This window comes from Canis lupus, chromosome X (assembly GCF_011100685.1).
Source record: "Canis lupus familiaris isolate Mischka breed German Shepherd chromosome X, alternate assembly UU_Cfam_GSD_1.0, whole genome shotgun sequence".
In the NCBI taxonomy this organism is placed as follows: Eukaryota; Metazoa; Chordata; class Mammalia; order Carnivora; family Canidae; genus Canis; species Canis lupus.
The window spans coordinates 19,129,492-19,141,794 of record NC_049260.1 but is presented as its reverse complement, the minus strand read 5'-3'; the positions used below and the strand labels follow the sequence as shown (position 1 = coordinate 19,141,794).

The 12,303-nt window shown below is 41.7% G+C and overlaps 2 long non-coding RNA genes across 3 annotated transcripts in view; one reads left to right on the top strand and one right to left on the bottom strand.

Annotated features, from left to right (window-relative positions):
- The window catches only part of LOC119868176, a 42,302-nt gene that overhangs the window by 21,013 nt on the left and 8,986 nt on the right, over nt 1–12,303 (top strand). The window contains exon 3 of the long non-coding RNA XR_005385923.1: nt 1,948–2,069. This is a non-coding gene — a long non-coding RNA (uncharacterized LOC119868176). The remainder of the gene's footprint in view (nt 1–1,947; nt 2,070–12,303) is intronic.
- Nucleotides 1,861–11,427, bottom strand: LOC119868175. 2 transcript variants are annotated; one of them, XR_005385922.1, is made up of 4 exons: nt 11,182–11,427; nt 8,118–8,272; nt 2,851–3,063; nt 1,861–1,991 (listed from the first exon to the last, which is right to left on the bottom strand). It is a non-coding gene; the product is annotated as an uncharacterized LOC119868175 (long non-coding RNA). The 2 variants fall into 2 exon arrangements; XR_005385921.1 differs by having other exon boundaries at nt 1,924–1,994.

Below are 12,303 nucleotides of genomic sequence, written 5' to 3'. Positions count from 1 at the left end.
TTTGTTTCTTTTTTTATTTGTGGCTAACACTTCTATTGATTTCTTTTTCTCCTTTCCACCTTTCTTTTTGTAGTGGGGAATAAAGTTACTGTGGGATTCTGTGGAAATATTGTAACAGAATATAATTGTATTTAAGGGAAAATATTAGCAGGTTCTGGACAGATCACTAATCCTTTTTTGCTCTAGCCAAACCTTCTCAAGGCAAGATAGTATTATTGGTAGCCAGAAATCTCCATGATTAGGAACAGTTACCACTGTCAAACCAAGACCAACCTTGACATGGCTGCTGAATCATGGGTCCTTGGTTTGAGAGCCAGCACCTCTCCCTATTCTTTCTTTTTGTGCTAAGAAAGCCCCAGCAGTATGTTCCTTGAGCTCAGGAGATGAAAAACTTTGTGTAATAAGGCGGGAGAAAATGGAGAGAAACTTACTTTACTTTACCCAGGAAGGAAGTCTCCAGCAATTGAGAGAGAATCCTTAGGAACCTGAAGGGAGTTTATCTATGTTTAAAGATTTTCACCCAAGCCTCCCTGATTATAAAACGAATGTAAACAAAGTAGATGAAAATTTTTCAGTTGGACAATAGTTGATTTTCTGATAGGAACTATAAAATTGAGCCAATAAATACCAGTGTGTGGGTATATGTACATACATACATGTAAGGTCCATTCATCCTGTTGATCATTTCTTGACCTATTATGTAGAGATTCACTCTGGGTGGTATTTAGTGGGAATCTGTATAGAATTTTTCAAGAACCCAAAAGTACCTGCTGGGAAAATTTGCACTATACTAAAATGTATTTAGTGAGAGAAATTCTCAAAAGGAAATTGCAAAAGAAATTAGAATACCCAGGGGATCCCTGGGTGGCGCAGCGGTTTAGCGCCTGCCTTTGGCCCAGGGCGCGATTCTGGAGACCCGGGATCGAATCCCATGTCGGGCTTCCGGTGCATGGAGCCTGCTTCTCCCTCTGCCTATGTCTCTGCCTCTCTCTCTCTCTCTCTCTCTCTCTCTGTGTGTGTGTGTGTGTGACTATCATAAATTTTTTAAAAAATTTATCATGTCAAGGTTGGTCTTGGTTTGACAGTGGTAACTGTTCCTAATCATAAATTTTTTTAAAAAATTAGAATACCCAAAGACTTTAAGAGAGAGGAAATTTCATAAATAGAGATACCGCACAATTTTCCTCTTGGCTCCTTAGTTCTGATTGGCATTTCCCTTTGCTTTCCCACTCTGTCAGTGATTTATTTGAGGCTGAGGGCACATGCCGAGATGATTTGTGAGGCCTACCTAATGCCACGGTGATAGGGATCAATGGTTTGCTCTAAAAAGTAGTAAAATGCATCATCTCTATTGAACAAACGATATTTCTAAAAATATTTTGCTAAGCAGAGGAGTAAAACTTGAGATTTACTGTCAGGAAAGAAATATTAGAAAGTTAATTCATTTGCCTCATGACACGATTGGCATTTCTCTCAATCAAGCTTTATCTGTCATCCTCATGGAAAGGAAACAGGTGCCTCAAAAAATGTTCATTTCTAAACAGTCTTCTTTGGAGGGGAGAGAATTCTGCCAGAGACAACGCATTTTGCTCTATCACTTCTTTCCATTATGAGGTTTAGGACAAGAGACAACCAAGACCAAAATGAACCCAAACCAATTCTAATATGTAGTGAGGTAGTAAAGCTACATGGCTCAAAGAAGTGCTTTATGGTTAATTATTTTTTTACTTTCTCTCTACTTACAAAATGAATTACATGCTCAATGCAAAACAAAAACAAAAACAAAACAAAAAACAAAAAACAAAAACAAAAAACAAAAAAAAAACCACCTTGGAAAACCTAAAGGAACATAAGTCAGAAAGCAGTCACACCACCCAAAGATAGCCTTTTCATCTGTACTCATGTAATCATTTTTCTAAAGTTCTGCTTTATTTAAAACATTGGCAGGCCATGGGCTTCACAACACAGGCTGGAAACCTGGAAACTTGATCCTGCTGGACAAGAGAGTGGGGCATATTGGAAACGATAAGAGAAACAAAGGATTTGAAAAAGGAAACTGTAGAAATGTGGTAAGTATAATTTTAGAAAAACAGTGCAAGTTAAATTTTTGATGGAGATAATTGATGCTTTTGCTCTTCTGGTAGAATACATCCATATTTTACGAATAAAATTGTAATGCATGCTAACTCTACTGCATGTAATTAGTGAGTGGGGCCGTGGTAGTCCAGGAAACATTACAAAGTTGGGACATTACAATTTTGCAAATGCCACACACGGAGAACAGAAAGAAATGGATAATGAAGAGTATCGCCAAGTATTATAACTTGATAATGGGCATGAAAGCTACTTGTCAATTATCATGTGCGCTACAGATGCTAATATTATTACTGTTCATGACTATTATTCTTACTAAATATATGGAGAGGCAGGAAGTCTGTAGGAAAAACCGAAATTGCATAGAATTTCCTGATTCTCAGGAAGATCTAATGGCCTGAGTATAAAGTGTTAGTTGGCAATATTTGAAGGGTGGTCATATAGAAGAGTGGTTCAGTTTGATCCTATGAATCCCAAGGAGTTCAGGATAAAGACTTTGGACAGTTTTCCTTGATTAAAAACAATCACTTGGGACGCCTGTGGGGCTCAGTTGGTGAAGTGTCTGATTCTTGATTTCTGCTCAGGCCCCTGCCATGCTTTCAGGGTCATGGGATCAAACCCTAGGTTGGGCTCTGCACTGGGCATTGAGACTGCTTGGGATTCTCTCTCTCTCTCCTTCTCCCTTTGCCCCTCTTCCTCCCCCTAAAAAAATCACTTTAGAAAAATAAATGAAATGATAACTAAGTAGCATCCTACCTTCATGAGAAAATTTTCCTTAAATTTCAGAATAAGTCCAGGCATTTTACTTCACTTTTGATGTCCCTCTGTGAGAGCCTGGGGAAGGCTTTGGGACCAGACTGAGTTGTTTTCCTTTTTGGAAAAATTTTGTTCTCTCCATGTTGAGCATTTTCTCCAAGTCAGCCTTTTAAAATATTTCTTTCATGTATTAGTCAGACACATTTCCAGCACCTGAAAAGCAAATACACTATGTTTATGTCATCTGAGAAGCCGCAAAGCTTTCTGCTCATCACCCACTGATGTTAAAACTACATTATTCATAACAACCCCAGTAGCTGAGATTGCAAAAAGCTGAATTGTTTTCTCTTTGAAAATTTAACATTATTATTATTGCAGGGTCTTTATTTTATTCCTCTGTGTAAATCAGGGTAGGATAAGTGTCATAACAAACGATTCAAAAAATCTCAGTGGTTTAGTACAATGAGAGTTTATTTTTCACTGATGTCACATTCCAGCTCAGGTAGAGAGTGTTGGTGACTCTGTTCCACTCAATCATTCAGGGACCCAGTGCCCTTCTGTCATGTGGTGTAGATCACTTCTACCCAGATTTTGTTGGCTGGAATTCAGTGACGTAGCCCCTCCTGTCCGTCTAGCTCTTTGCCCAGGAGGAAGAGAAATGATGTATTATGAATGCATAGAAGTCTCTACAGCACCTCAAAAAATTGTAATAATAGGCAATAAAAGTCTAAAATCTAGATTATTTCTAAAAATAGAAAGTCAACATTAAAATCAGAAGAATGGTTACATGATAAGAATTTTGGCTTTGAGATATCTCCAGTGTATACCTGTGTATCTCAAGCTGATTTTAGGGAGACTCTCTCAGTTGCTGGGCTGTTGGAAACTTGACTCTAATCAGATATCATTAAAGGACCAGCTGTGGGGCAGTGATTTCTGACCTGGGTCTCTGACCCCTGAAAATTCTCAAAATGGATCCATGCCATCCATATGCAAAAACTAATTTCCTTTTTTTTTTAAGAAAATATTTTATTTATTTATTTGAGAGAGAGAGGATGAGCCAGGGGGAGGGGCAAAGAGAGAGGGAAAAGCAGTCTCCCCACTGACCAGGGAGCCTGATGTGGGGCTTGATGCTAGGACCCTGGATCATGACCTGAGCCAAAGGCAGATGCTTAATGGACTGAGCCACCCAGGCACCCCATCAACAACTCATTTTCTAAATCAGCCACTGAACCAGGTCAGGGGACATTATGTAATGCTCAAAAGTGCTATGCTGTTCTTTGCTAATGATACAATTCTAAGAATTGAGTTGTATTTCTTGGAGCCTGTTTGAGGGCTTATAATAGACTGCGGTGTGTCCAGGGAAGAGTGACTAGGAGAATGAGGGCATTTCAAATGATATTATTCATTCACTGCTGTTGAGGGCCCACCATGTGCCATTCACCATGGTGCTAGAGATAGAACAAAAGAAGCAGTATTTCTGCCTTCACGGAACTTAGTAATGGTGACAGTGAACAAGAAAACCAATGTATGAACATGTTAAATTTAACTAGTGTATTCCTGAAGAAAATAAAGTGATGTGCTAGGGAGTGTCTAGTAGGGATGAGATGTCGTTAGGCAGACTTAGTCAGGGAAGGTCTTTCTGAGGAGGTGGGATATTTTAGTGGAGATATGAATGGTGAGAAGGATCCAGCCTTGTGGGGAAGAACATTCCAGTATAAACTCCAAGGGAGGAAGGACGTTGGTGTGTTCAAGTAACAAAAAGGCCAGTGTGACTTAAGTGCCTGAGCAGAGCAGGGGTTGGGGGGCTGGGTCGCAAAGAGACAGAGAGATGGGGAGCATCCAGATTGTGGTGTTTGGGTTTTGATCTCAGTGTCTTGAGAGGCCAGCAAAGGGTTTTAAGTAAGAAAGTGATGTGGCACTTGACGGGATGAGCACTGGGTGTTATTCTGTATGTTGGCAAATTGAACACCAATAAAAAATAAATTTATTAAAAAAAAAGAAAGTGATGTGGCTGGGTTTACATGATTCAAATGGCGTCCTGGCTGCTGTGTGGTACATGGAATGTAGGGATATGAGAGTGGAACCAGAGAGGCCAGTTCTGGGCTGCTGGCCACCGGGTCAAGGATGCTGCTGCTTGTAGACACTGGTAGCAGAAGGAAGGTCAGAAAGGGTGATGAATCTTTGATGGAGGTTGGCTACCCTAGGAAGGTGTTGTTAGAGAAGAGGAATCCAGATTACTCCTAGGTTTTTGGTATGCACTGCTGGGTAGAGATCTTTCTGGAATGCTGAGGGAGGATTCAAGTGTTGGTTGATCCAGGTGAGCTTTCGGGTTCTTTGAAACTTAAGGGCCACAATTTGATGCAAGACAAAATAGGAGCTGGGGGGGCACCGCCCCCCGGGGATAGGGGGCTGGTGATCTTGCTCCTGGAGGTTCTATCCCATGAAGTGTTACGCACAGACTCCTGCAGGTACCATGGGCTCTGCAGCTACAGCCTTAGTCTTTGGGAGGCTGTGCTATCCGCTGCGATAGAATAGAAAGCCTCCATTTTGTAGACTGGAGCATTCCTTCCACCCTACCCTTCTTTCCTGAGTTGTAAGGCTAATTGCCATTCTTTTTCCTTAGTTTTTTTTTTTTTAAAGCTTAATCTTATTATGAGAAGTTACATTCTGGCTAAAATGCATTCTCAGCTTCCCTTATAACTAGGGGTGGCCAATGATGCGTAGGCAAAACACGCTGGCTGAGACCTATGGGAAGACACTATAAGAGGCACAGGTCAGCTTGGAACACAGGTGTGATGGCTGGTGATAAAGCAACTGCTTTGGCCTGCAGCAGACTTGAAAATGACAGCTGAGAGCTCAGGCAGGGGAGGCAGAAAGGTACAAGGAGCCCAAGGCCTGGATGACAACATGGAGACGTCCCATGTCTCTGAAGTGCCTATCCTCATGCTTCTTTTATGCAAGAGAAAAAGCCCCTATCCTATTTAAACCACTGGTATTTTACTTATCAGCAGCCAAATACAATTCCTAATTGGGAATGCTTCTCCTCCCCAGCTGAAACTGCTTTTCAAAGCAGCGTCTCCTCTTTTCTGTGAGTTGCCCCAAGCTTGTTTCCTTGGGCAAAGAAGTTAGATAAGTGCTGCCTGCCCTATCCTCACCGAGGCCTTCCTTAACCACCCTATTTAAAAATGTACCCCCCTACCTCTACTCCCTCATCCTCACTTACTGCTTTATTTTTCTCCACGCCACTTATCAGTGTCTCACATACCGTATGATTTATGTATTTTATTTATTGTGTCTCTCTTGCACTTCTCCCCACAATCTTAAATTAAGCTCTGTGAGGAGTTTTGTCTGTTTCATTCCCTGCTGTATGCTCTGATCTGATTCCTCCTAAACGATTCAGTTTGTAGAGAAATGAACACAGAGACCAGCAGTGACTGACACTTCTGCTGCTCCTTTGGCCTGTATTCATTCTCTCTCTCTCTCTCTCTCTCTCTCTCTCTCTCATACACACAGACATGCATTATATGTGTACATTGTTATTATAAGTTCACTTCCGTTCTCTTTGGCCCATGTCTTACTGAATTAAAAAACACCTTAGAAATAAAGGTCAAATGCCAATCGGCAAGGAGAAAGGACAAAGTTCCCAGTATTCCCCTGTGTCTTGTCATGCCGGAGCATTTTGTGTGATGTAGACTTGCTGGGAAGCAGTCCTCATTTTTCCCGGCACCAGGCACTAATGATGACCTCTGTGCATTGTCTTGTTTGAGGTCACGTAAGAGAGGAGAAAGGCTCAGTCAGGCATCCACTCTCAGAAGGGAGCTGGCAGTAAGTAGCACTGGGGTCTTAGGTGAAATGACTGAAGAAGCTCACCAGGGTCCAGCTGTTCATGTCACCTGCCCCCAGTTCCATGTTAGTTGGTCTGAATGCATTTGCAGGGCCCAGACTCACTCTCTGTTCCTCTCTTGCCTCCATGTGGTGTGAAAAAAAAGAGGATGAAGTTTTGCTTGATAATGAAAGGGCCATCCCAGAGATGACAGGGGACCCCAGCCAGGACGCTATGCGTCTGGCTCCAGGGAAAGTAAGACCTACTTTCCTAGTCTGGGCATGGCACACTTAAGGGGCAGCAGAGCCCAGGGCAGTCAGGTCACTGCAGAATTTGCCCTGTTAGTGAGGCGGGATGGTCCAAAGGCAGGGTCAGGGTCCAGTCTGGGGTCCAAGGCCTCTTGTTCTGCCTCTGCCGTCTATATACCTCCTCATGGGAAATCTGTCGGCCTGCTCTTGCCAGTGTCTTTCCTGTTGCTTCCTAGTTCTGCAATCGTAAACAGGAGATGAAAGGATCTGAGAGCTGCTTGCTCCACAGCAGTTCGGGGCAAATGAATGAAACAAAAAGTTCAGATTAACCTCTTTCAATGACATACTGTTGCTTAACACAGTATTCTCACATGCGGTGGCTCAAAACAAAGCAACTTACTATTTCTCCTGGCCTCTTGTGAGTAGAAAATGAGATAATGTATGCATAGCCCTGAGCACAGTATCAGGCACAGAGCTGGCACTCCATAATTATTGTCCTTTGTAGAGAATGACCTTGCCCATGACCATATCCTGAGGCTCTGCTCCATCTTAAAATTGCATATTAGAGCAGCACAGTAGAACTTTGGGATTGCCTGCTATTAGGGTTGCCCCTAAAATGTCAGGGGGGCACCTGACATATTTTGTGTGTGACCTCTATCTATGTAAGCAATTGAATAAAAATTGTACTATAAAAATTCATGGATGCATGTGAGGTTTAGCATTTTACTGATGAAGATTTAGGACAGTGGATGAGTAGAGATGTGCTATTTACATATGTGTTTATTGTCAGATCAATACATGTGAAGATTCTTTGTTGTGTCCAGCCATCATGTCTTCTCGTTCAGATCTCGGTACCACCTAATTAGTGTTCTTTATTGTCAAATACACCGTTCCTGGCTTGTGTCACCTAGCACCCCTTGCTTACTTCCTGAGAAAGAGATAGACTCACAATACCATGGCTCTTTGGAACCTGTTTATATTGGAACAACCGAGATCTTCTTGCCGTTCATTTTCCCTGGGACCCTTATTTAATGCTGGCTATTTCATTACCTGTGATACTGCATCAGCCGTCACACTGCCACAGATCCCAGCTGCCACGGATTTTCCCAAGGTAATCTACCAGGCTTTGTCGATGCTGGACAAAGTAGGCAGGAAAGTGTGAACGAGAAGTAATTTTAGGGTCATGTTAAATTTACCTTTCAGAATTTTATAGCGTTAATGCACAAAGACACATCTTCCAACCATGTGTTCTCTTGAACTCCTTAGGCCATAATCACTGCATTTCTGTATTGTGGTCCGATTTGATGTTGATCAGCATACTGGGTATCATTGGTGGTGGTGGAACAGGTAACTAGAGGTGGAGCAAGGGTGGGTGAGTTGACACCCACACCCACACATGTGGCCCCAACCTCCTTCTTTACTTGTGATTTTCACTCTGCTTGTGAATATACTTACTGGCCAGAAAAATGAAGGTTCTATATCAATCAGTCATATCATTGACTTGGGATGCTACTAAAGTATAGTGAGAGCGTTGGGAGGGAATACTTTAAGGAACTTAAATGAAAGGGAGTGTGTTTTTAATCAGCGTTGGCTGTGTTAGGTATTTGAGGAAGCTACTGCTTTGCTCATGGACTCTGGTGATAGCTTCCTAGAAGGGGTCTCCACTTCTGAGCATGCAGAAAACAAATATTAGAACTCCAATGTGTATTTACTTTTGGTTAAAAAAAGGGAAAAAAGGGCAGCCTGGATGGCTCAGTGGTTTAGCGTTGCCTTCAGCCCAGGGCGTGATCCTGGAGACCCAGGATCGAGTCCCACGTCGGGCTCTCTGCATGGAGCCTGCTTCTCCCTCTGCTTGTGTCTCTGCCTCTCTCTCTGCATCTCTCTGTGTCTCTCATGGATAAATAAATAAAATCTTTTTTAAAAAAAAGGAAAAAAAGAGAAGAAACAAATTAAGCTTTTCTAATATTTAGTGTTGCCAGATAAAAGACAGGCTGCCTACTTAAATGTGAGTTTCAGATAAACAACAATTTTTAAGTCTAAGTATGCCCCCATTGGCATAAAGTAGTGTTTGTCATGTATTTGAAATTCTAATTTAATTAGGCATCCAGTACTTTTATTTTCATAATATGATGACTCTGCTATGACTCTGCTAGTATTTAATATACAGAAGGACACAGATGCCCCTCCTTGGTCTGTATGTTACATGGTCACCCTATCACATATCCTGAGGGCAAAGAGGTATTGACAGTGGGTCCATGGCTCATTATATGTTTTTAGGTAGTTACCACTTACTAAAGTTTACATGTACCCGGTTAAGGGCTTATAAATATGATCTATTTTTAAAACACATCATCATTATTATTATTATTATTATTATTATTACTATTAAGTTATAGCTATTAAGAATCCGCATTAGCGGAATTTAGCATGACTTTTGTCCATCGAAAGATGAATGGATAAAGAAGATGTGGTCTATGTATACAATGGAATATTACTCAGCCATTAGAAACAACAAATACCCACCATTTGCTTCAACGTGGATGGAACTGGAGGGTATTATGCTGAGTGAAGTAAGTCAATCGGAAAAGGACAAACATTATGTGGTCTCATTCGTTTGGGGAATATAAAAAATAGTGAAAGGGAATGAAGGGGAAAGGAGAGAAAATGAGTGGGAAATATCAGTGAAGGTGACAGAACATGAGAGTCACCTAACTCTGGGAAACGTACAAGGGGTAGTGGAAGGGGAGGTGGGCAGGAGGATGGGGTGACTGGGTGATGGGCACTGAGGTGGGCACTTGACAGGATGAGCACTGGGTGTTATGCTATATGTGGGCAAATCGAACTCCAATAAAAAAATATACCAAAAAAAGTCAATCTAAAATTTCCTAATGAGTGCTAGAGAGGTAATATGTGACTTTTGAACTAAATTAAGAAAGGAAGAGTATGTTGGATCATACTACTCAAAAATTTCATATTTTGCCAGTGAGAGCAGGAGTGACTTTTGTACCTCTAATGAATGAAACAAAATTAAGCATAATTTTTAAAAGATTACATTTTCATTTTTAATGTTTTTGATATTTCAATTTTGGGCACATGTTTTATAATGTGATAATATATTAGTGTAATAGAACATGTATGTGCTTTATGAATAAGCGTATATATATTCAGGGGTATGCAAAAATCTCTCGTACAGGTAGGATGCTTGCTTTATCCAAATAGTTTGGAGGCCCCTCACTTAAAATTTTGTTTTATATGTGGGGGTGTGGGTTTGTCTTGGTGGAAGCAACTACTAGCTTTAAGAATAATTGCTTGTTCTCAAGTTGTAATCAGTAACATTCTTGTGGTTGAACAGATTGCAAAATTTCACCAGATTTATACTTAGATGCCTATAAGAGAGAAATTTGGAAGCTCTCTAACATCTTTGTAAAGCCTCCAAAAGAGTAGCCACACTGCTAGAGAGAGTAGCTCGGAACCCTGTGTTACAGAGACCTGGAAGTTTATAAAAAGACTTCACTCCTTAGTTCCTGGCTGCCTCAGATTCATGGAGAACTTGCCCAGTGCATCAGGCCTTCATATACACATAAGGAGTTGGTCGTAAGGTGCAAACTTCCAATCGTAAAATGAATGAGTCCTAGGGGTCTAATGTAGAGCATGGTGACTATAGCTGACCATCCTCTATTATATACCTGAAAGTTGGTAAGAGGGACCTTAAATGTTCTCACCACACAAAAAAGTTAATTATGTGAGGTGATAGAGGTGTTAGCTAGCCTTACTGTGGTAATCATCTTGCAGTATATATGTGTATCAAGATATCACATTGTACACTTTAAACTTACAAATGTTATATATCAGTAATATCTCAGTAAAGCCAGGAAAAAAGTGGGTGGAGATGGCAAATGTCAGTAGGGGGTGAAAACCGAGTCCTTTTCTAGAAAACCTCCCTAGAGACATTAGCATCCTGGGCTCCCGGGTTTTCTTTGGAGTGAGAGGTTTTCTCTGGAGGACACAGCCCGACCACCTGGCAGCCGTGGTAACAGGTGGTCCCAGCCGCTGTATTCATTGCTCTAGGGATCCGCCGTGAGCCTCCATGAGAGGGTGATCCCTTGCACCCAGGATGACAGGCCAGTGCTCATCACAGCCACATTCCCCACCACACTTCTGGGCTGGAGCAGCAGTGTCCTCACGACTGCAGCAAGAGAGAAGCCTCACAGCACGGGTGGCAGGAGGCTTTTGGCAGCCTCACAGGATGTCTGCAAATACCTTTCACTTATGCAGTTTGGCAGTGCAGTGGCGCATGGAGACAGCATCCTGGCTCTGCTTGGGAGATACTGGCCTTGGAAGCTGACTTCTCAGGTTGAAATCTTGAGACTGAGGCTTAAAACAGTATAGGAAAGGCCATGGCATTTCCAGAAACCCTTCTCTTCTGCTGGCCAATAGATGGTGGCTTTAAATGTGCAGTGCAGTCAGGCTAGAAAAGAAGAAAGGATTTAGAGTGCTGGTAGAGCCATTATTTCAATAGTATGGAACATAATGGTTTCTTTGGTAACCAAGCCAGGGAGACACCCACACAAAGTTAGAATGCATTGGGCTCATTTCTGTTCCCCACCCCACCCCCCAATCCAACGAGATTAAAATAGTATAAAGAGAAAAATGAGATGCAGCAGCATTTCATACCAGAGGGGCTTCGTTCCCTATGAGAATATATTAATGACCTATATGTCATCTTATGGACAAGGGGACATAGCAGTTTTTAGCTATGAAACTCTGTATTCATGGTCACTCAGATGGCTTTATTCTACTACCTGCCCAGACTTCAGTGCTTATTTTGTAGATAGGACACTGAGAAACAAGGTGGGGGGGGGGCAAGGGAACGAGAAACATTTAACCCCTTCTGCACTGCCCATGTTCTTAGTGTCAGCCAGGCAAAGGCAGCACACAAAAGGCAAAACAAATGAGTTTGAAAGGAAACCATGTACTTTTAGTTCTATGAGTAATTGTTCTCCTAGCTGATAAAGTTCCAAACCCCTACTCTGGATGAGGGTTTAAAAGTGTCACATAACAGGATTCACATGTGAAGCATCAACAAGAGAGTGCCCTCCTAGATTTACAGTTCTGTCCATTGGAATTTTTTTGTTCTTGTTGATGGAATTGCTCTGTATCTTCACTATCCAATGAGGAAGCCACTGGCCATGTGAGGCTATTTAAAATTCAGTTTCTCCATTTAAATTAAATGGCCATATGTGGCTAGTGGCTACTGGATGGGAGAGTGCTGTTAGAAGTTCAGAAGGAAAGGATGATTTTCATCACTGAAAAATCACCAAATAGCAATTTGTCTTTAATGTTTCACTTTACCATTTTTTTTTCCTGGTGTCAACTTTCTCA